The following is a 22,084-nucleotide window of genomic DNA, read 5'->3' as shown; positions in this document are numbered from 1 at the left end:
GACTACCTCGACAATTGAATAATGTAACCAGCTTTTAGCGAAAAGCTTAAATCTAGCTAAATAATCCACCGAAAAACTAAATGATCATTGAGGGAATTCATTCCCTGCTATTTACAACTAAATTGTATTTTTTTTTGGTAAAATATCTTAATTTAAAAATTTGTCAAATTTAAAAAATTAAATTTTAAGTTATTTGATCAGATATCATTGCTCAGATGTAGCAGGTAGTATATTTATAATATGTAGATGAATCGCTGCCTGCCCAGCGTGGTGACTATGGGCAAAACACATGAGTTCACGTTATTTTTGGCGTCAACTTGTGGAGGCCTATGTCCAGCAGTGGACTGTATAGGCTGTAATGATGATGATGATGATGATGAGATGAATCGCTGAAGTATATATATGCGCATAACTTCCAATTAACTACACCAATTAATTATTTTTTTTTGTTTCTGACAATACAAGGTTTATTTGAAAGAAAATTAAAGTCGAAATTCACAAAAAAAAATCGGTAGAGTTAAGTTCACAAGATCGAATAATTTTATATCAAAAAAGCTGTGCCGCGACTTCATCCACGTGGAATTTAACAAAAAAGGTTGTTGTTCAGTTCACAGAGTTCTAAAATCAAAATAAAAAATCTAGAACAAGAGTAGCCTAAGTTACTCCTTATTATATTAGTTACCTGCCAGTGAAAGTTCTGCTGATATCGGTCTAGTCGTTTCAAAGATTAGCCGGCACAAACAGATAGACAGACAGAAAAATTGTAAAAAATGTTATTTTGGCATAGTATGTATGTGTATAAATCCATATTATGCATCTAGTAAAAAGCGCTTATTTTAATATTACAAACAGATACTCCAATACACTCCAGTTTTATTTATTTGTATAGATTTAGATTTTTAAAATAAAATAAAATCTATACTCTAATATTATAAAGCTGAAAAGTTTGTTTGTTTTAATGAGCTAATTTCAGAAAATCTCTGGTTACAAAATAGCCCATTTACCGAGGAAGCCTATAGACTATTTTTTTTCACAAATGGAAATCTCTTTCTACAAGATAGCCCATTTAAAGAGGAAGGCTACAGGCCATTTTTTACATATATTAACGCGAGTCAAGCACAGTTTAGAAATAAACTAAAGGATACTAAATAATAGATGTAGAAAAATATTCAGAAGATTAGAGCCATAATGACCTCATATTGATAAAACACGTTATGTTATGACACCTGATGAACTAGGATGAGGTGAGAGATGATTGTTGATTGAGATGACTAGAGTGGGCGTTAATGAAGCACTATGTATGAACCCTTGAACTAACGTAGGTCAATTGTTGCATTGTATGCTTGAGGTAGCCCGCAAGAATGCTTTGTATTTAACGCGTAGTGTCTACATTCAATTGTAAATTAGAGTTCAGAACGATACTAACTAAGAAGCGAAACAAATACTATACTTTGTTAGATGAATCGTCTTAAATTACATTAAAGTAATATAATGAATGAAAAATAAGCATGAAAATATATATTTTATTACTAGCTGTGCCCGCGACTTCATAACATTGAATTTAAAAAAAAACTTGTTCATTTAGAAAAAAAAAAAACCAAAAATGAAAGTAGCCTAAGTTACTTCTTACTACATCAGTGCTCACGATTTCGTACGCGTTGAATTTAACAAAAAAGTTATTGTTTTGTTCGCAAGGTGTTCTAAAATAAATAAATTTCAAAAACAAATGTAGCTTAAGTTACTCCTTACTATATCAGCTATCTGCCAGTAGAAGTCCTGTCAAAATTGGTCCAGCCTTTTCAGAGATTAATGGCAACAAACAGACAGACAGACGGACAGACAAAAATTGTAAAAATTTTTTTAAGTATATGTACCGTGTATACATCCATATGTATTTAGTAAAAAGCGATTATTTTAATATTACAAACAGACACTTATTTGTATAGATAATTTAAAAACATAAAACGAGACGATGTGTCGTTTTAATAAAAGAGTAACTTTTAAAAATCTTAGTTGAATATTTACTTCAATTTTATTTTCATTACGACAATTCCGTCGACATATCGGTTACAACAACACATATTTTGCATACAATTTCATTTGAGAACAAAATAAATTTGAAGATAACTAGCACAAGACATTTTTTTTAATTATAGAGATATAGTTTAGATCATAAGCTATTATGCTAAGATTGGATAAAACGTATCTCTTATACTTGTAGACGTGAACATAACAGTTTTATAATAACAATAATTACAGCAGCGTAAACTCTAAAAACTCTAAAAAATAGAAATGTTATACTTAAAGAGAAAATTGATTTTTTTTTGTGATAGCTAGAGTTGTAGAGTTGTTACGGGTGTGAAACGGCTAATGTAATAAATATTTCCTTACGTTATTTCTATAACAATAAAGTAAGGTAGTAAACAAGTATACATTGCTATATCAGTTTTGGAGTACCTATAACACATATTTATGTTAATTACTTCAGCCTACCGCAGTCCACTGCTACAGCTGGTGTTGCAGACATCTGTAAGCTACGGTATTCGCATACCATCAGGTGAGCCGTACGCTTGTTTGCTGACCTAGTTATATAAAAAAAGTGGTCGTAAAAACAATAAACATGTTTATCATCTTTAGGCAATTAACTAAGAAATATAATTTACACGAATGGGTGTCATGGGCTAACTAGCTTTATCGTAAAAACAATCTGTACAGCGGTAATCTTTTCGTAGCAATGATAATGTACGCGCTACGATACTTCGTAGGCCTGTTACACTCCTACGACACAAGCATGTAGAGTCAGAGGTTTGATTGTGTGTGTGAGGTAAGCTGACAGCGACTTCAAGAAATAATTATTTTCTTTTGAATTATTTGTGGGTTGCTGGTTAGAAAGCTTTTATAATTTCCGTATTTGAATCCCAATTCCGGGTAACTGGACACGAAGGTGACTGTAAACGAAGTTTCTCAGTCAAATCTCAATCTCGATCAAAGGATTTTGACTACAAATGGCAAAAAACATAGTTTGCTAGGAGTGCCAAATATTTGCGCCAAATCTGCTTTTCCTCAGCATCTTAGAAATGCTATCTCTTTCATTTATATGACAATGAATTGTTTTATGATTTTACAGTTCTAAGCAGGAGTAGAGTCCATTATAAGAGTTTCATATTTTCTGTAGTCGTTAAAGTAAATGGCCTTTACCATAACATTAGATTAAAGTTTGTTATAATGGAATCCACATAGAGCACCGTTTCGGCTCGAAAACACAAACAAGTTAATATTTCACGTGTTTTATCTAAAGAGAACTTTCAAGACTGGTGCGACTTATGTGAAATTATGGAAGGTGGGCACTCTACAACTTAGAGCAACAACGATATCATGTTTAAGTTAACTAATAAAGGAACTTTTAACTCACTATTATGGGCAAGTTTTGATAAGGTAAGCACGTGTGTGTGCGCGCATGTGTTTGTGTCGCACGCATGCGTGCGGCGTCTGTGACGTCACGCGTCCGTCGGATTCGCCGCGTCTATCGTTAGTCGTGCCTCAGCCGGCCGCGCACCCGCCCGCACAACCGCGCGCCGCCGCGTACGCCGTAACGCGTAAACAATAATAAAAACACGGCAAAATGCACCGTCGCCACTTATGATAAACCGGCCGCGTGGTTACGACAAATTAGTCTATTAAGTTCGCGTTTTGGTGTATTAATTTTAAACGTGGAGTGTTTGTGTAACAACGGTTAACAAACGTGTCTTTTTAGTGCCCTTTTTTCTATTAAATAGTTTTAGAAAACGATATCTTGCCAGTACAAAAGTTTCATAATCTAATGCCTTTCGCCTCTATATAGTTGATAGTAAGCTTCGTGTAAAGAGTTAGGCGCGCTAGTTAGATTCGTAGAAGACATAAGTTTATATTTCAAACGAAGTTTTGTAAAAAAAATATCGATGTCTTTGATTTGTGGAGGTGAGTGTCCCCGTAAAATTTCACCTTGCCGTGAGAACTACGCCGTGAACGAAACGATTTTCCCACAATTCGGTCATATTACACGTACACTTTCAACTTGTGTCATTGGCCTCCTGAAATTTGAAATGTTTGTTGAACTACCGTCTATATGTCGTATAATCCATTACGAATACACATGATAATGCTGCCTAAGCCGTAAATGACATATCATATTGATACTGAAACCCTCATTTATGTTCGTTTGGCATAAACAACAAAATTAAGTCATAAACATAACACATAGAACAGGTTAAGTTAGATGATTAAAATTATTATTACAACCACATGATTTGCATATTTTGGCCAAAAAAAATTTTTTTGCTACTATATCATATAAATTTAGTATATAATGAAGGAAAAATTACAAAAACATTGTGTTTTTATGAATGACCTTTAAAATGTCACTCTTTAGAAATATACCTTTTGAACATGCATGGTAGAAAATGAATGTCTAATTTAATTTAAAAGAAAATTAAAAAAAAAAAACAATGAAAATACGTAAAAAAATGTTATCTTATTTTGTTTTCCAGCAAAACTCTATATGAAAAACAATTGCGTATTTACGTTCTAATCTGGACTGACGAAAAATAAAAAAATAGTTTCAATTACTTTCGAATTTACTTCAATTTTATATACAGGAGTTATTCATTAGAATTTGATAGAGCTATATTTTACTATACTTTTGATAATGATGCGGTAGAACCATTAGATAGTATAAAACAATGTCATTTCCCGCTGTCTGTATGCTTAGATCTTTAAAACCACGCAACGGATTTTGATGCAGTTTTAGTTAGTAAATAGAGTGATTCCAGAGAAAGGTTTATATGTATAATACGCGAATAATGTAGTAGAGGAACAGTGTTAGTTTTTGCAACCGTGCGCAACATGGGGGGGGGGGGGGGTAATATTTAAATAAATTTTACGAGTTTGATATCACACATTTTAATGTAAATGCTCTAATAAAAGATCATAAACTACAAAAGATGTGTATGACTCTACATTAAAAAAACAATAATAATGTGAATTATACGCATATTTTTATTAAACAATTGTTGTATCAGTTCTAGTGTCGGATAACTAATACACATTGTTGCATATTAACCGACTTCATAAAAGCGTAGATTCATTGTTCATCTATCAATATATATTTTTATGAAAATAATGTAACTTGTACTAATGTAAATTTGGAGTTTATAGAGGTCTTTATTCATCATCACTGCAGCCTATCGCAGTCCGCTGCTGGACATAGGCCTCCCCGAGTTCACGCCAAAAATGGGGTGAACTCAAGTGTTTTGCCCATAGTCACCACGCTGGGTACGCGGGTTGTTGGCCGCAGTGCTGTCTTTGTGGTAGAGGTCTTTATTGAAAAAACATTAATTAATTGCTAAACCTCACTCAATCAAAATGAAAACTTAGAAAATGCAAATTTTTGTGAAAATCATATTTGAATTCAACTTTCTGTCTCTTGAAATATTTTCATACATTTTATCATACATTATTATGCTAACGTTACAGAAAAGCATAGTCCTAAAAAGTTAAGGTAACGACACTGAGTAATTACGTGTTAGTCATAGACAATTATAAGAAGACTTTTTTTATTGTTTTTAAATAAAAAATAATTTAAATATATATTTAATAAGTAATAACGCATTAAAACTATTTTTTTAACGTTTTCTATAAATCAAATTTTTCAGTGCTCAACCAAGTATTTCAGTATACTTATTTGTGCATAAATATTTTTAATAAAAAATGTCATAAACCATTATAAAACTGTTTGGTTAACTGTATCTATATATATATATATATATATATATATATATATATATATATATATATATATATATATATATATATATATAATGAATGTTTGTCTGTGTGTCCTTTATAGAATCGTAACTGATCATGTGACGATCTTCAGCAAAGTGTTGTGCATGAACCCACAAAGGTTTTTGATTTAGTACGACCAAGTTAGTTTAGTTAAAAAAGATAATTCTACTTTTTCAAACATTTGATTATTGTAATGGTCAGTTTACGTTTTGTGGCTTTTAATCTACAAAATTGTCTACAGGGTTCCATGGTTTAGTACTGTGATATACATATAAAATGGAACCAAATCAAGTTTCTTGTTGATTATTAATTTAATTTTCCAAAAATTTTAGCATAAGACGGAATACTTATTTACTGAAATGTTATCAAAATTTTATCAAAAATATTACTTAAATGGAAATAACTTATCAAAAATGATTCAAATGCATTTGCATTTCAAGCTTCAGATGGATAAAAGTTATCATATCATGTTTAGCCAAATCGTTCTGTTAATGTTGTACAAGTCTTTGTTTCAAGTTCAATGACATAGAATTTTTATTATTTCGTTTGTTATAAATATAAAAAAACTGACTACCGATGTTTATTTTTATTAAACTTTATAGTCAAAGTTTATATCGAGTAATTGTGGATACAATTTCGTTTGCGTGGATTGTACTTACAAATATATCAATTTTGTTTTTTTTTTTTAATTATTCTTTTTTTTTTATATTGTTACTAGGTTTGCTTGATTTTTCGACTTTGTTTAATGTAAATAATTTAATTTAATTTTTTTAATTACAATAAATTTACAAGGTTTATTAAAATATATCTTAAATTTGTCGTTCGTAATAACTAAACATCAAACAAAACTATGACGTATTTTTTTACTTAATTCTATGATTGAAGAATTATAAGCAATAAAGCTAAGTAATCTATATAGTTTAGTTAAAGGCAAACATAAAGGATCAATAAATAAATTAAAAACGTGCCTTTAAAATCAAAAGTAAGTCAATTCACTTTGTTGTAGATTCGATTAACTTCAGCCTGTAATTTCCTACTACTGCGCATAGGCCTCTTTCCCCATGTAGGAGAAGGATCAGAGCTTGATCCACCACGCTGCTCCAATGCGGGTTGGCGGATATATTTCCTACTATGAGTAACGATCGCTATCAGGTGTACATGATAACAACCGGGACCGACGGCTTAACGTGCTCTCCGAGGCACGGTGGGGAGACCCACAAGGAGTGTAGATTAACTCAAAGTAAATAATGAATAGTAATTTATTATATTTACAGCTTTTCTAGTGTAGTGGTCATAAAAACTACATTAACGCTAATATTCACGGATTAGACTTCAACACGCAGCATATATTTGTTTCACAAACATTATTATCATGGAAGATATTACTTATTTTGTATTCAAACACATTTTATATATTATTTTCGAAAGAGTAACTGCGGAGATTCTTACCTATTCTTCTCTGATGAATCTACATTCCGAATCAGTGGTTCACTTTTGAAAATAATGATTATTTTTAAAATTTTAATTTGTAAAATGACAATTCGATAGTTTTTGATTTCTCATTATACCCTGGAGAACACGGTAAGTAGGTTTTTGTCACAAAAAGATGATAGTGATCGTTGGATTGGATGGATATTATCCGCAAACCTACAGTGTAGCAGTATTGTGTATATTTCTTTTGTTCACAGACTATTTTAGTATATGTTGTATGACGAACGTTCATCCATTAATAGTTCTTCGTAAACTCTTCTCAACAATAACTAACTATAATTCAATTTATAAAAAAATAATTTCACATAATTATAACTAGCTGGCCCCGCAAACGTTGTTTTGCCATATATGTTACTAACCCCCTAAATCCCCCCCCCCCTATAACTTAGGGCGATGAAAAATAGATGTTATTCGATTCTCAGACCTACCCAATATGCACACAAAATTTCATGAGAATCGGTCAAGCCGTTTCGGAGGAGTTTAATAAACACCGCGACACGAGAATTTTATATATTAGATTATATAAATTTATAAATGGCAATTTTAATGTGCATTCGAAACCTACTTCGAAAAATAATCCCACTTAATATCCCTGACCTAGGTTACACAAATGTATGTTGTAGTAAAAATGTAATTCTAATTGATATATTTGCCGTACAATAGGCTAAATAGTTATAAAAGCTTCACAAAAGGCAATTGTGTCATTGAGCTTACGAAGGGTTGATGACAATAGATTCCTTTGCTTGCTTTATTTATTTACGTTCTACAATTCGAAGTTTATTGAATACTAACGTAATACATATTACTATTTGGTTTGAGTGTACTTATCTCTTTTAAAAATTTGAAATAGGAATGTTGTATGGGTCATACATTTATCGTGGTCTAGATTGTTATTCGCAATAAATGTTTTTTTATGGGTCATGCGATTGTTTCTTTTGTTGTTTTATTGTATTAACACTTATGGCAGATATTTGTATGGACCATACATAGGTTTGTCGTGCTCTGGACGTAGGTGTTTGTATCGTATTTCGAGACTTCTAAGATTGTTAATATGACAAATAAGTTTTGACATCGGGTAGCCAAGTTAACTAAAAATAAAATACCTGAAAACGGTTACTGAAAAGAAATTTATGTTCATTTAAAATAAATCACAATAAAAGTATTTTCTTTGAGCGTTTTGATTTAGACATTTACGTAATTTCACACTTTTATATTTAAAATCGTGACCGAATATCTAGTCGACGATGCAATACTTCAAACATCAAGGTGACCCCGATGCTATTAATGTTTTCTTTGAAGAAATCAACGAAATAATTAGTCTTTAATATAAATAGTAACGCATCTGTCCGTCAGTTTGTTGAACTTCGTTGATATATGGTTATTTGAAGTCGTTACCTTTAATCACGCATTTCCGTATGATTTGTACCGTTTGTAGAAATTTTATTGTTTTCATTGCTATTGACCTAAAAGTTTTAATTATTAAGATAATCATCTAGTTCTAAAATTAGAAAGTATCGATAGTAATAACAGCTAAGTGCTTATCGAATACGAATGTGATTGGTTCTGTACAGTTATAAGATATGGTGTATTTCTCTTTTAGTGAAATAGTAATTGTTTGTTTGGCGACGCTTAGTTTCACATTTTTTTTGTTAAATTGTTTATCTTGCACTAAAATTGGAATAATTGATCTACTTAGATTCTAAAGACAGTTACAAATCAGCTAAGGACTAGATAGTTCTGTTTTAGTAACAAGATTCAGTTTATTGTATGATATAGTCATAAAATTGAATTTTTATACCAATTTTATATTATTTAAATTTTTATTAATGAGAAAAAATTGTAAATATTTTGAAGGATTGTAAATAAAATTCGCTTTGGCCTTACTAGACTTTTTTATTGGAGTTCGAAAATAGCAACACAAAAATAATGGTGGAGACGCTTGTTGATACACTAATCTATCATCAATTGATAAAATTATGGGGTTAAAGAAACTTTATTCTCAAAAAGAATATAATATTCACTTATATGAGAACATTAAATGAAATTTACAACTAAAATCGTATAGCGATATGAGGCAAAGCAACAATCGCAAAACATACGCAAAATAATATTTTCTAAAGATATCTGTGAATACTTTGTACTGTTGTTGATAACTAGTTTTATAGAAAAGCATAGATTGATAAGACCTGGAAGTGGTATGCGTTAGTAGAAATTGCATACATTTGTTTGTTTTTGATTTATTTTATGATTAGTCGAAAACCAATTTACGTTATTTTATTATTCTTATTATTACAAGTTTTTTTTGATAATTATTGAGTTAATAATTAATGTTGGATTAATGATGATGGATGATGGGATCAATTCAAAATTATTAATTCGAAATTATTTAGTTATACAAGGCACTTGAATAAATGAAGAATTAAAACAATCAGAACTACATTGAAATATAAAAACCACACTACAGTTATTCATTATAATATAAATCAAAGAAATAAGAAACGTAGCTGATATGAAGCCAATTTTTTCTCACATACATCATTTCAGATTTAATCACAGAGAAAATTTACAAACACTTATCTGTCTCACAGTTTTATTATAGAAGTTTGAGATACTAAACGACAAAGTACTTTTAGTATAATTTCTATATTTTTAGTTGTAAAAATAATCTTAACCAACGTTGACTTATAGATGGTGATGGTGGTAATGCTTTTTGTATAACTCAGTAATTTGTACGATTTATTTTTGTGTTACCCACACATTAGAGAATTCTAAACAATTTTTAATATAATATCAAAAATTGACCATTCTAGCGGTTTTTATGTTCAGTTCCAAGCGAAAATCATCATATCAAAAAATTTCGATCTAACGGTTACATCGTTCCATAGCTTAATTGGCTAAAGCACCGACACGGTCAGTCGGAGATGCAGGTTCGATCCCCGCTGGAACGGTCAAGTTTTGATATGATATTCTAAAAATAACTCAATAATGTACCAAAATTCAAATATGTAAGAATATTGTTGCTTACTTGCTACGGACTACCATAAGTTTAAATGTGCAAATATTATTGGACCGTTAAATTTTCGGAGAGATAAAAAAATATACGATTTATAACGAACTATTTTTCAAAGATGTCTACGCATCTGTCTGATGACAATCTTTATACAATATAATTTATACAGTCATGACAGGTTTATTTTAAGATTCTGAAGATTTCTCTACTAGTATAATAACGAGGATTTGTCTGTTTGTTTATTTAATAAATATAGCTGAATTGGTTTTCATAATCATTTCTGTATTAATAGGCTAAGTGTTTCGTTACAGTCATTGAATATATACACACAATCGAAACTTAAGTGAAATATGACGTAAGATTTAAAGTTCTGGAAGATTCTGAAATATTGAAAATTAAATATATGTATATTTTTATATTAAATTTAATTTTATCAAAACTGCTTACAATTATAAAAAAATATTAATATTTTACTTTAAAAATATTCTTTCATTAATTTTTTTAATGGTTTAAAATGAAATCCTAATCAATAACATCATCATCATCATAATGATGTTAACATCATCATCATGGTAATGTTATTGATAAGGATTATTATAATATATTTCATAATAGTGGTTATGTTAGGTAGACAAACTTCGTTCTTCAATATATAAAAAAGTATACACATGTAGAAGATGTAACAATATATGAAATAAATAACCTGAGGTTTTAAATAAGAAATGAACAAACTTAGACAGTTGTCAGTTGTTTAATAAAAAAAATTCAAACATTAAACGAAACGGACAAGCCAAGGAAAAAACATAAAGCGACAAAGCGGTTATGCAGTCTCACAATCGAGTTAAGAAAGACGTGAAATTGTAACGAAACTAGAATATAACTCTTTTGTGAATTTCTTGGCAGTTCAACCACTTTTTCCGGGCTATTAGTGCAGCTATCTTGTATGGGGAGCATCGCCAACATGTTGAATATTACTTACGCATGTAATTCTTGAGAAAAAACATTACACTACTATCTATTACAAAATCACTACATCAAATTTCAAACGACAAATTCTTAAAGATTTAGTGTGACCTCAATTGGTATGTAATTGGATAATGTATGTAATTGATATCAATATATATTAATATACCTACCAGCCAAGCAGCTATGCCAGGAAAATAATAGTCAACCAATGTGTGCTTTTCTACAAGCTTCATAATATCGATGCGTATTCATTTTATTCATTCAACTCGTAGTCGCATTTTTAAATAAAAATATATTCAAACTCAATAATAAACAAGTAATTCATAATTATAATGTATAAATATATGTATTTATATGTATGTATGCATGTACGTGGATATATATGTATATATGTCAGTATGTATGTATGTATTTATGTATCTATTTATGTATGTATATGTTTAATTATTTAAATATTTATGGTAAATTTGTTGTAACTTGTACACCTATGCTGACGCTAGACCATTTCCTTTGCCCTAAGGTTGCCTGGAAGAGATCGCTTTTTAGCGATAAGGCCGCCCTTTGTACCTAATGAATATATTGTCAATATTTTTTCTTTTCTTTCTTTGATATGTATCATTTCTGTTTTTGGTGTACAATAAAGTGTATTATTATTATTATTATTCAACTTTGAATTTAGTATAGCCTGGTCAGGATTTTTCAGCCAACCCTTTCACGATAACTTTTCTAATCTACTAAGGTAAATAGTTTTCATCAATTAAACAGAAGGGTGAAGTTCGTCTTAGCTCGGATATCCTAGTAATATTTAAATTGTTTCATTCTAACTACCGATACAATATGTGTTTTTACAAACATAACTCATACAGATATGACTTACTATCATTTTAAACAGGCAAGTGTATACGATCAATTTGTGGGAAAGTCGTTGTGTACAACAAAATAAATCTATATAATTAAAATAACATTCATAGTGGCCTGTTTATAAAATTTGATCGATCATTATTACTGCGTCTTACTACTTTCATACGCCTTGATAATTATAGTGTTTACATTGTAGCTACATTTCAAGTTTTATTTCAACAGTGTTTAGTAATGATGACATATTCACAGGCGTTTGTCATATTTAAGACATTCATTTTGAGTTTTGTAAATTGATATATGGTATCTTTTTTATGGTATCTAAAGAGATTTAAAATAAGAGAAGATCATCTTATGTTGAATGATTGCTACTGCTCTGAATTATACTAGAAAGAGGAAAATGCGTTTCCTGTTAGAAGATTTAACAAAAAAAATAACAGTAAATATATAGTAAGAGGCAGTAAGGAATGAATAAAGTTGGGTGGTAAATATTACCGCTAAATATTGGTGTGGCGAAATTTTTTTTTTTTTTTGAGGTTGTAATACCGAATATATTCGTACTTACATCCAAGACCTTTCTTTACATCAACGATCATTTCTATTAATAGATGACAAAAGATTTTACTTCATAAATGCCTTTCTTTTACTCTTTTTGTTTTCAATAAAATTCGTTTCGTCGTTTTCGTGTTTTTTATTATATCAAGTGTACCTCTATTTAAAACTTTTCTTATCTATCATTATAAGAATATGCAGAATGAACAAAAATGCTTAAAAAAATGAGAAGACTTATAAATAGTAGAACAAGGCTTTTAAAATAACAAATCATTGAAATGAAACAACTTTTTCGGATTTTATCGCGGTTTATTAACTTTTTTAGGTTTCGGATACTTTACAGCAACCATGGTCACGGGAGGAATGAGGTATCAGACGTCCTAACTTTACAAAATTATTCAAAACTACCCGACACACATCAATATTTTAGTTAGTCCTATTTACGCACTTACAAAGTTGTTTCATTTCTATGAGTGAAATTCGCGTAAACATTAAAAAACAAATCATTCTTTCAAAGCTGGTTACGATCGATCAAAGTATTAAAATACAAAAAAAAGGAAAAAGGATTAAGAGGAAAAGTGTTTTTACGGTTAAAAATTTAATGCATTTGTACGTGGCGTGTTTCGGTTCTCACGGTAAGGTTATTTTTTTATATAAAAATCTAATGAAACTGGATTTAAAACGAATCATATCTGTTTTCAGAGCCGGGCGGCCCTCTCTTATCAGAGCCGCTATTGAGTTTATACAAATCACCCATGTCAGGTATTGTATATAATGATACAATATAAGTTAGATATAAGACAATTTTAAAAGCATTTTTTATGTACACCATTGTTTAATTACGATTCATTATTTAGTTCAACTCTACATACAAGATGGGATTTAACGCAGTATGGTAAAAAGGTTTGGATCTCCTTACGGATATGCTCCGTAATAAAAAAATATTACGAGTATATATGTAGTAGCTAATTAAATACAATACCTTCGACAATTTAGCGTCTAATATCCCACTGCTGGGCATATGTCTCTTTCTCCACGTAGAAGAAAGATTGGAGCTCAATCTACCTCGCTGCTCCACTGCGTGTTGATGAATTTCCTAGTATGAGTAACGATCTTTATCAGGTATTAATGATAACAACAGGGATCGATAGCTTAACGTTCTCTCCGAGGCATAGGGGGGAAGCCTACAAGACAGACATCAAATCTGGAAAAAAAAAATTATAAATACAAATATCCATCCCGAGCGGGTTCCGAATCCACAAACCGGCGATTTACAGGCGCCTACACGGCACATGCATACACCACAGTGGTTGATATAAGAAATATTTAGTTACAGATGTAAAATTATGACAACAGCCGTACTGGCGCCGTGCGAAAAGATAACCTCATACAATGCAGGTATTGTAGAGTCTCACTAACCTGCAATAGTAGTATAGCGTATTAAGTTCCAATTACTATTTAATACAGAAAAAAGGTTTGCTAAGCAAAGGGACGTTAAAAGGCTATTTAGGTTTAATTTAGATAAAAATTGTAACTTTAATTTGTATACAAATACACACAATTGTAATCATTCATTTCATTATTTTTTCATTCAAAATCACTAATATACCACAAGTAAAAATGCTAAGCTAAAGCTATGAATGTTATATTTATACGAGTGGTTTAGAAATAATCTCCTAGGATTTATACGTATAATTAAAAACTCATATTGAATGGGAGAGGCGTGCGACATGTTAATCCATAATACACACTTAGAACACGACGTTGTTAGAAATGGTATTTAGTTATGGATTTTAATTTGTTTTGAGTAATGTTGATTTATCGATTTGAAACGTTATTGGACGATTTTTAATTAAATTAAAGTTAACAAAGTGTAAGTGAGATATGTAGTAATATGTTTAACTGAGGTAGGGCATAGCAGGAATTTTCTGCTCAAAATATGGAATAATAACACGCAAACACCACTACATAAGGCTATGCACTTCTACTAGAAAACTATTGGAGTAGTTGTAATAGTAGTCATAAACGGAAGTAAAATTGACGACTTGTGACATAGTAAAAGTTTTATGTTTTCTCTTAACCTGTTACCAACTATACAAGCTATTATATAGCTCATCGATTTTCCACCACACACGACATTTCAACAACACCTCTGTTCCGAGCACGTGTATATATTCGTAACTCATTTCCTTAACGATGAGAGAGGCGACATTTTGGGTGCCCGATTTTATGTAACTTTTTACGGTTCAGGTCGAATGGTTTTTCGGTTCGACGGGCTTATTTGATTCGTCATTTTTTTTATTTTATACGAATTTGCAAATCATTTTCGTCGCAAATAATTTTCACGTAATATTTCCGTTTGTTTTTGTCGTGTTCGTTGAAAGTAATGTCGTGTATTGGTTTTCAGTCACATGTATACACATTGTTCGGATATGCTGCTGAGAAAACACATTTATAGGACAAATACATGCACGGATACGGATGTAGACAAAGCTGAAACTGGATCGTACAGTCCGAACGTGGATTTAGTAGGAGTTTGGTCAAACGATAGAAGGCATCTGATTATGTAGATTCTTAAAGCTTCTTTGAATGCGACTAAGTATTTTAAAGTCTACGCTCTGAAAGAAATTCAGGTAACCCTATTCTGATCTTCTGTTGCGAAACATTATTTTGCGCCCTTTTAAATTTTTTATAAGTAGAGTTAAGGTTAAATAATTAAGTTAATCCCATTGATAAAGTGCCAGTGTTCAATTTTCTGATCTTGTTCTGTTTTATTAATCACAGTCAATGTACATTTCAAATGCGTAACCTTGTACCTGCATGAAATGAAAAAGCTAAGTAACATGTATGAAACGGCCCATAAATACTCTATTATTGTACATAGAATTATTCTCAATTTGGAGCAGAACATACAGTTTTATATACAGCGTTTTTTGTAACAGATTAGCGATTAGCTCAATTGGGACAGTACCACGATGTTGCTGAAGTGACTTTAATCAGTAATATTTGAGAAAAAGAGAAGAAAAAATGTCGAGGAAGTTTGAAGTCAAAACATACGGCACTTTTCTCATTTTTAACACACTCATATCCCCTGACGTAAGCATCATAGCACTTGGATACTACAAATATTAATTTTTGATTGTATAAACGTTTATTATTGTTCTGTGTGTTTTCGGAGATAGCCTAAGATAATGTCCTCGTGAGGATTATTGACTAATGAATTGATTTATTATTTATTTACTTGGTAATGATACAAACCCGAGACCATTGGTTTTTTAGTTGTCTAGAAATTTAAAGGCTTACCCGACCACTGTATAATACATACCAGTTCTAGCAAAGAGGTCCTTGCTTTGAGAATAAATAATGGGTATAAATGGTATTGTCGGTGTGAATGTGAAGGGAAGGTTTTTGTTGGTCTAGACGACAGAGCTTAGTGAAATAATATTTTTATAAAATTCTAACGATGCGAAAATTTATCACTTTATTATATTGGTATGAAATTTTTAAAAGCAAAACACATTATTATACAAACATATAACTAAAAAGATATATTTAATGGTAACGATCAATGTCGTGAGCAAACCGGCATTAAGGTACGATACGATTCAGCCTTTAATATCCCACTGCGGGGCATAGGTTTCTTTCTACACGTAGAAGATGGATCGGAGTATAATCCACTACGCTGCTTCACTGCGAGTTGGCGAATAAACCAGAATAACTCACAAAAATATTTTTTAATGTGTATGTTTTTTCGGAGAAACTTAAATGATATTGTGCGTTGAGGCTTAATTCTTATTTTTACCAAAAGAAGCTTTTATCAATTAATAAAATATTTCAAGTTACTATATGTACAGGAGATAAGTTATTCAATTTTTTATTATCATTGCAATAATACCGTAGCAGCAGTAGAATATTCTTGTTTTTAAGTAATAAAAAAAACTATCATAATTTCCTAGTATTTTCAACTATAGCAATACCATCAAAACAAAATAGTCGAAAAGCCCAGAACAACGACAAAAAATGACTGATATATTTAAAAAAAAAAAATATTCATCACGTATAATTAATCGAAGCGTGAATTATTGAATAAAGCTTTAGTTATTTTTAAGTTTATTTCGAAATGACTACCGGCATTTCCTGAAATAATACGTCGTCCGAACGTTAAATTTTCATTGAAATCGGTTCAGTGATTCTCGTGCTTATTACCGTATTCGACGCTTTATCAAATAAAGATATTCCCAAACGATTCAACCGTTTAATAAAATGAAATGTTCATTAAAAAAATATTGTTTGCGTTGCACTTGTTTTATTTTGAGGTTGTCCGTACTTCAATATAATTATGTAATTGCATTTGTTCTGATATACGTATACTGTTTGTAATTATTATCAACGATTCTCAAATTCAGAAATATAATAAGCCCCCAGTAGGATTTTCTCCTGTGTCGGGGGTCCGGAAACACACACAATACACAAGCACAAACGCCCAGGCCACGACAAACATAGAAATGGCCTATGCAAATGTCTGTCGTGAGCGGGAATCGAACCCGCGACCGCCAGCGTAACAGCTAGTGCTATGACCGCTGCGCCAACGCGTCGTCAAATATATATTCAATAGTATGGATCTATGAGCTCAGTGGAGTTAATTTTGAGTAATTTTGTCTTTTTAAATTCTCATACAAGATTTTTTATTAAAAACAGTTAATATTTTTAAATGAATTTTAAATTGTTTAAATTTTTTTTTCAAAAAGAGGAACGGAGTGAAGTTTTTTTTTTCGGTTTTTATCTGCAAAATCTATATTCCAAATCGGTGGTGGCTTCCCTTTTAATTATAATTGAAAATTTTAATGATAATTGAAAGAAATTATTTTGATACTGATTTTGATTAAACGTTACTGTCAACATGAACACTTTTTACGAGATTTTTTCCGATTTTTATTTTGAAATTTCCGATATTTCGTCGACCGTGTCACCTGCATCGCAGTTATACCTGTACGGTCAAAAGTGTTCTTATTGGCGATAGTATAAAAACATCTCATCGAAAATTCTCAGATTGTATTGCTTTTATATTTTGAGGATTCGTAAAGCGACTCGGCTTTAGTGCCTAGCAGTGGGTTATTTGCAGACCATTTCAGTGATATTTTAGCACATATTTCATGTGCATACCAAATAAAAACACTACTCAGATATTTAGGTGAGTATCCTCAATTAGTCAAAAGACTTTCCTGCTACGGTAAAGAAATCAACTTTCTTGTTTCGATATTCTCGATACACTAAAACAGTAACAGTGCGTTAAACACGAAATTAGTTTATTTTGTAACCTTAATTTACAAGCGTTATAAATCTACTATATATTTTTTATAAAACTAGGTCGGCAAAAAATGCACGTCTTATTTCATGATAAGCAATTACGGTACTCCATAGACGCCTTGCAAGCGCGTCGCGAATCCTATCCCTAATCCTCCTCAGGTTTCATGTCACCTTTGGAGGAGCTTTGGTCACCTTGCACACCACAATAACACAACACTATCTAAAAACATTACTATTTAGCCATGATAATCTGTAAGGTCGACCTCAGTTGAATATGATGCCGTTACTTATAATTGAACATACATACAAATATGTACACATACACACAGACATCAGCCTATCGCAGTCCACTGCTGGACATAGGACTCCACGAATTCGGGCCAAAAATGGCGTGAACTCATGTTATGAATGCGTGAATTATGTCATTTACCCATAGCCACCACGCTGGACAGACTGCAGCGCTGGCTTTGTCGCACCGAATACGCTGCTGCCCATCTTCGGTCTATGTATTTCAAAGCCTTCGGTCGGCTTTTTAAGTTCCAAGGTGGTAGTAGAACTGTGTTATCCCTTATTCACCTCTTACGACACCCACGGGAAGAGAGGGGGTGTCTATATTCTTTAATGCCGTAGCCACACAGCAAATATATATATATATATATATATGTGTGTGTGTGTGTGTGTGTGTGTGTGTGTGTGTATCATATTCTTTGCTGCCGTAACCACACAGCCAAAATATGTGCACAAAAGATAATCTAAAATTTATTATATGGTCTCATAAATAATAAAATAATCGACCTTATTAAAAAGGCAATTAATTCTAGACAAATTAATTACACGCGAAAACGCCGTGATTTTAATTAAGCACCTGTAACATTGTTATCTCCAGTATATTTACTCGATTATTATTAATAATACATTTCCAAAATGTTGTCACATTTTTCAACCATCATTTTGGCAGAAATTTTGATATGTAATGTATACAAATATTACACTCAGACTACTGGCGGAAATCGAACCCGCGACCCGCGGAACAGAAAGCGGAGCCACTACAAACTGCGCCAACGGGTTAGTCAAAATAAATATCTTGGTGTGCCTTAACCTCATAAAGAAATTTGGTTGAAGTACTCGTAATTGACACGTGTAAAACATTGATTTCGGACCATTTATGCATTATGCAGCACAATTTTGATACGTGTACCAAGTGGTTAGATTATTAAATGAATTTTATTCACGCCTCATAGTTCCCTTTCAATAGTTACTGGATGTAGTCCAATACTGGACGTATAATATTTAAATATCAAGGCAATACCGGTCAATCGTTGCGGTTAAGCGGACCACAGGATTGACTCTATTCATAATTATTTACGTTTTCGATGACAGAACTGATTATAATATATTGTTTTAAGTTCGATAGAAATTTAAATAGAGATATGTCGTAAGCAATAATCTATTCAAATAAATAAAATTGAAGTGTCTATTTGTAATATTAAAATAGCTGCTTTTTAATAAATGCATATGGATGTATATACGGTACATATACCAAAATAACATTTTTTATAATTTTTATCTGTCTGTCTGTCTGTTTGTTCCAGCTAATCTCTGAAACGGCTGGGCCGATTTTCACGGGACTTTCATTGGCAAATAGCTGATGTAATAAGGAGTAGCTTGGGATAATTTCATTTTAGAAAATTGTTTATTTTATAACTCTGCGAATTGAACAATATTTTTTTTTTGTTAAATTCCATGCGGACAAAGTCGCGGGCACTATTATAAATGTGAATGTAAGTTTTTTTGTTACGCTTTCGCGTGAAAACTTTGTACTCATATTTTTGGAAGTATTAGAAGTAACATAGGATATTTTTAGTAGTTAGGATACTTGTAATTAAAAAATGCGAGCGCAGCCGCGGGTAAAAGCTAATACTAAATATACAACAGTGATGAAGTTTTGTTAGGATTTACGATTATACGACTTATACAATACATGCTAAAAACTTACATACTTTATGATCAGTCCCTAAAAGTGAAGCCTTACCCGCCCAAAATAGCCCAACTTAAACTGTTACTTACTTAGAACAAAACGAGTTGCTTGGCTCCAGCGTTAGACAGGCTTTGTTTCTCATTGAAACGAGTATAACATCTGTCTAATATAATTTTATAAATATATTATAAATATAAAACTTGTCACGACTCACAAAATGACAATTTATGATCAAGTAACCAGTAACGTGAGAACATGTTTCTGTAATATCGATTCATAAAAGGCATTTTTGTTAATGAAAACCTTAAAATTGAAATCACAAAGGCCGGAAAGAAATTTAATTTAATAATTCCGCAGCTGACTCCTGGTTTTAAAAAGGTCGCTAATTCCAAGGTTATCCTGCCCTTTCTAACTGTTCTTGATTCTGTCTTATCGTACTTTTTGCTCTTTCACTTAAATGTACATTTAATATACATTTACGATAATTTCATAAAGATCTCTAATTTGTTCTTTGTTTTGTTTTGGTATACTGAAAACTAGAGAACCCATTTAGTTTCACCTGCGCTTACATTTGTTGTTATTACTTTGATCTGTCGATTATTATACTACATCAAAGCTCAGTAAAATAAATATTTGATCGCAAAATAATTTCCATTTTTTTTATCCTTAAGTATATTTCGTGGTCTAAAAATTACAAAAAAAAACATGTCTTACATTTTTCAGTCAATCAAACACGACCTAATACGCTTAATAAAACGTAAAGTATGGACGAAATATAATAAAAGAAAGAAGAATCATCCAAAGACGCCAGTTTTTATCCAGTACATTAATTTCCCAAGATAACTCTGAGTAAACAGGTCCTCGCTTTAGTAATATGTTAGGACAAACATACTCTGCAAATATAACGTCTCGAAGCGATTTCAGTGCAAAACTACCAAATATTTTTAAGGTCTTGAATAAATATGGTTTTCATTTTATTATTACAATGCATTTTATTATGGACTAGCTGTGCTCGCGATTTCGTGCGCGTTGAATTTACCAAAAACTTATTGTTCTGTTCGCAGAGTTATAAAATAAATAAATTTCAAAAATAAACGTAGCCTAAGTTACTCCTTCCTATATCAGCTATCTGCCAGTGAAAGTCCCATCAAAATCGGTCCGGCTGTTCAGAGATTAGCCGGAACAAACAGACAGACAGACGAAAATTGTAAAAAATGTTATTTTGGTATATGTACGGTGTACACATCCATATGCATTTAATAAAAACAGACAGACAGACAGACGAAAATTGTAAAAAATGTTATTTTGGTATATGTACGGTGTACACATCCATATGCATTTAATAAAAAGCGGTTATTTTAACAAACGGACACTTCAATTTTATTTATTTGTATAGATAAACTTTGATTCAAGATTTAGCGTAACATTATATATAGTTAGAAGACACATTTTAAATTAATATATTAAAAAATGTTTAGTAGCATATAATTTTTAGAAAGCAGAGTGTCATGTACTTTAGATAGAATATTATGCGCAATATATTAAACATATATATATGTATGTTTCTTTAATACGTCATCATCATCATTACAGCCTATACAGTCCACTGTTGGACACTGGCCTCCACAAGTTTACGCCAAAAATAACGTGAACTCATGTGTTTTGCCCATAGTCATCACGCTGGGCAGGCAGGTTGGTGACCGCAGTACTGGCTTTGTCGCAGCGAAGACGCTGCTGCCCGTCTTCGGCCTGTGTATTTCCAAGCCAGCAGTTGGATGGTTATCCCGCCATCGGTCGGTTTCTTAAGTTCCAAGGTAGTTGTGGAACCTTGTTATCCCTTAGTCGCCTCTTACGACACCCACGGGAAGAGAGGGGGTGGCTAAATTCTTTAGTGCCGTAGCCACACAGCAAAATTTAATACGTGATCATAAGTTGATTAATCTAATAAGAAAAACTTAGCCAAAAGTATATTACTGTATTTTAATCTAAAGAATTAATGCGGTCAACTGTTAAAACAACTATTTAAAAAAATAGGTATACGATTTATTTTAAATATCGGCGGAGATGCTGGATCGATCCCCGCTGGAACGGTCGATTTT

At 31.6% G+C, this 22,084-nt stretch overlaps 1 long non-coding RNA gene across 1 annotated transcript in view; it reads left to right on the top strand.

Annotated features, from left to right (window-relative positions):
• Positions 1–3,917: 3,917 nt before the first annotated feature.
• LOC123655743 overlaps positions 3,918–22,084 on the top strand; it is a 73,010-nt gene continuing 54,843 nt past the window's right edge. Inside the window, exons 1-2 of the long non-coding RNA XR_006743454.1 lie at positions 3,918–3,957; positions 13,403–13,462. This is a non-coding gene — a long non-coding RNA (uncharacterized LOC123655743). The remainder of the gene's footprint in view (positions 3,958–13,402; positions 13,463–22,084) is intronic.

The sequence above is a fragment of the Melitaea cinxia genome, chromosome 8 (assembly GCF_905220565.1).
Source record: "Melitaea cinxia chromosome 8, ilMelCinx1.1, whole genome shotgun sequence".
Taxonomy (NCBI): Eukaryota; Metazoa; Arthropoda; class Insecta; order Lepidoptera; family Nymphalidae; genus Melitaea; species Melitaea cinxia.
The sequence above is the reverse complement of the archived record's forward strand: the minus strand, read 5'-3'. Positions and strand labels throughout refer to the sequence as shown.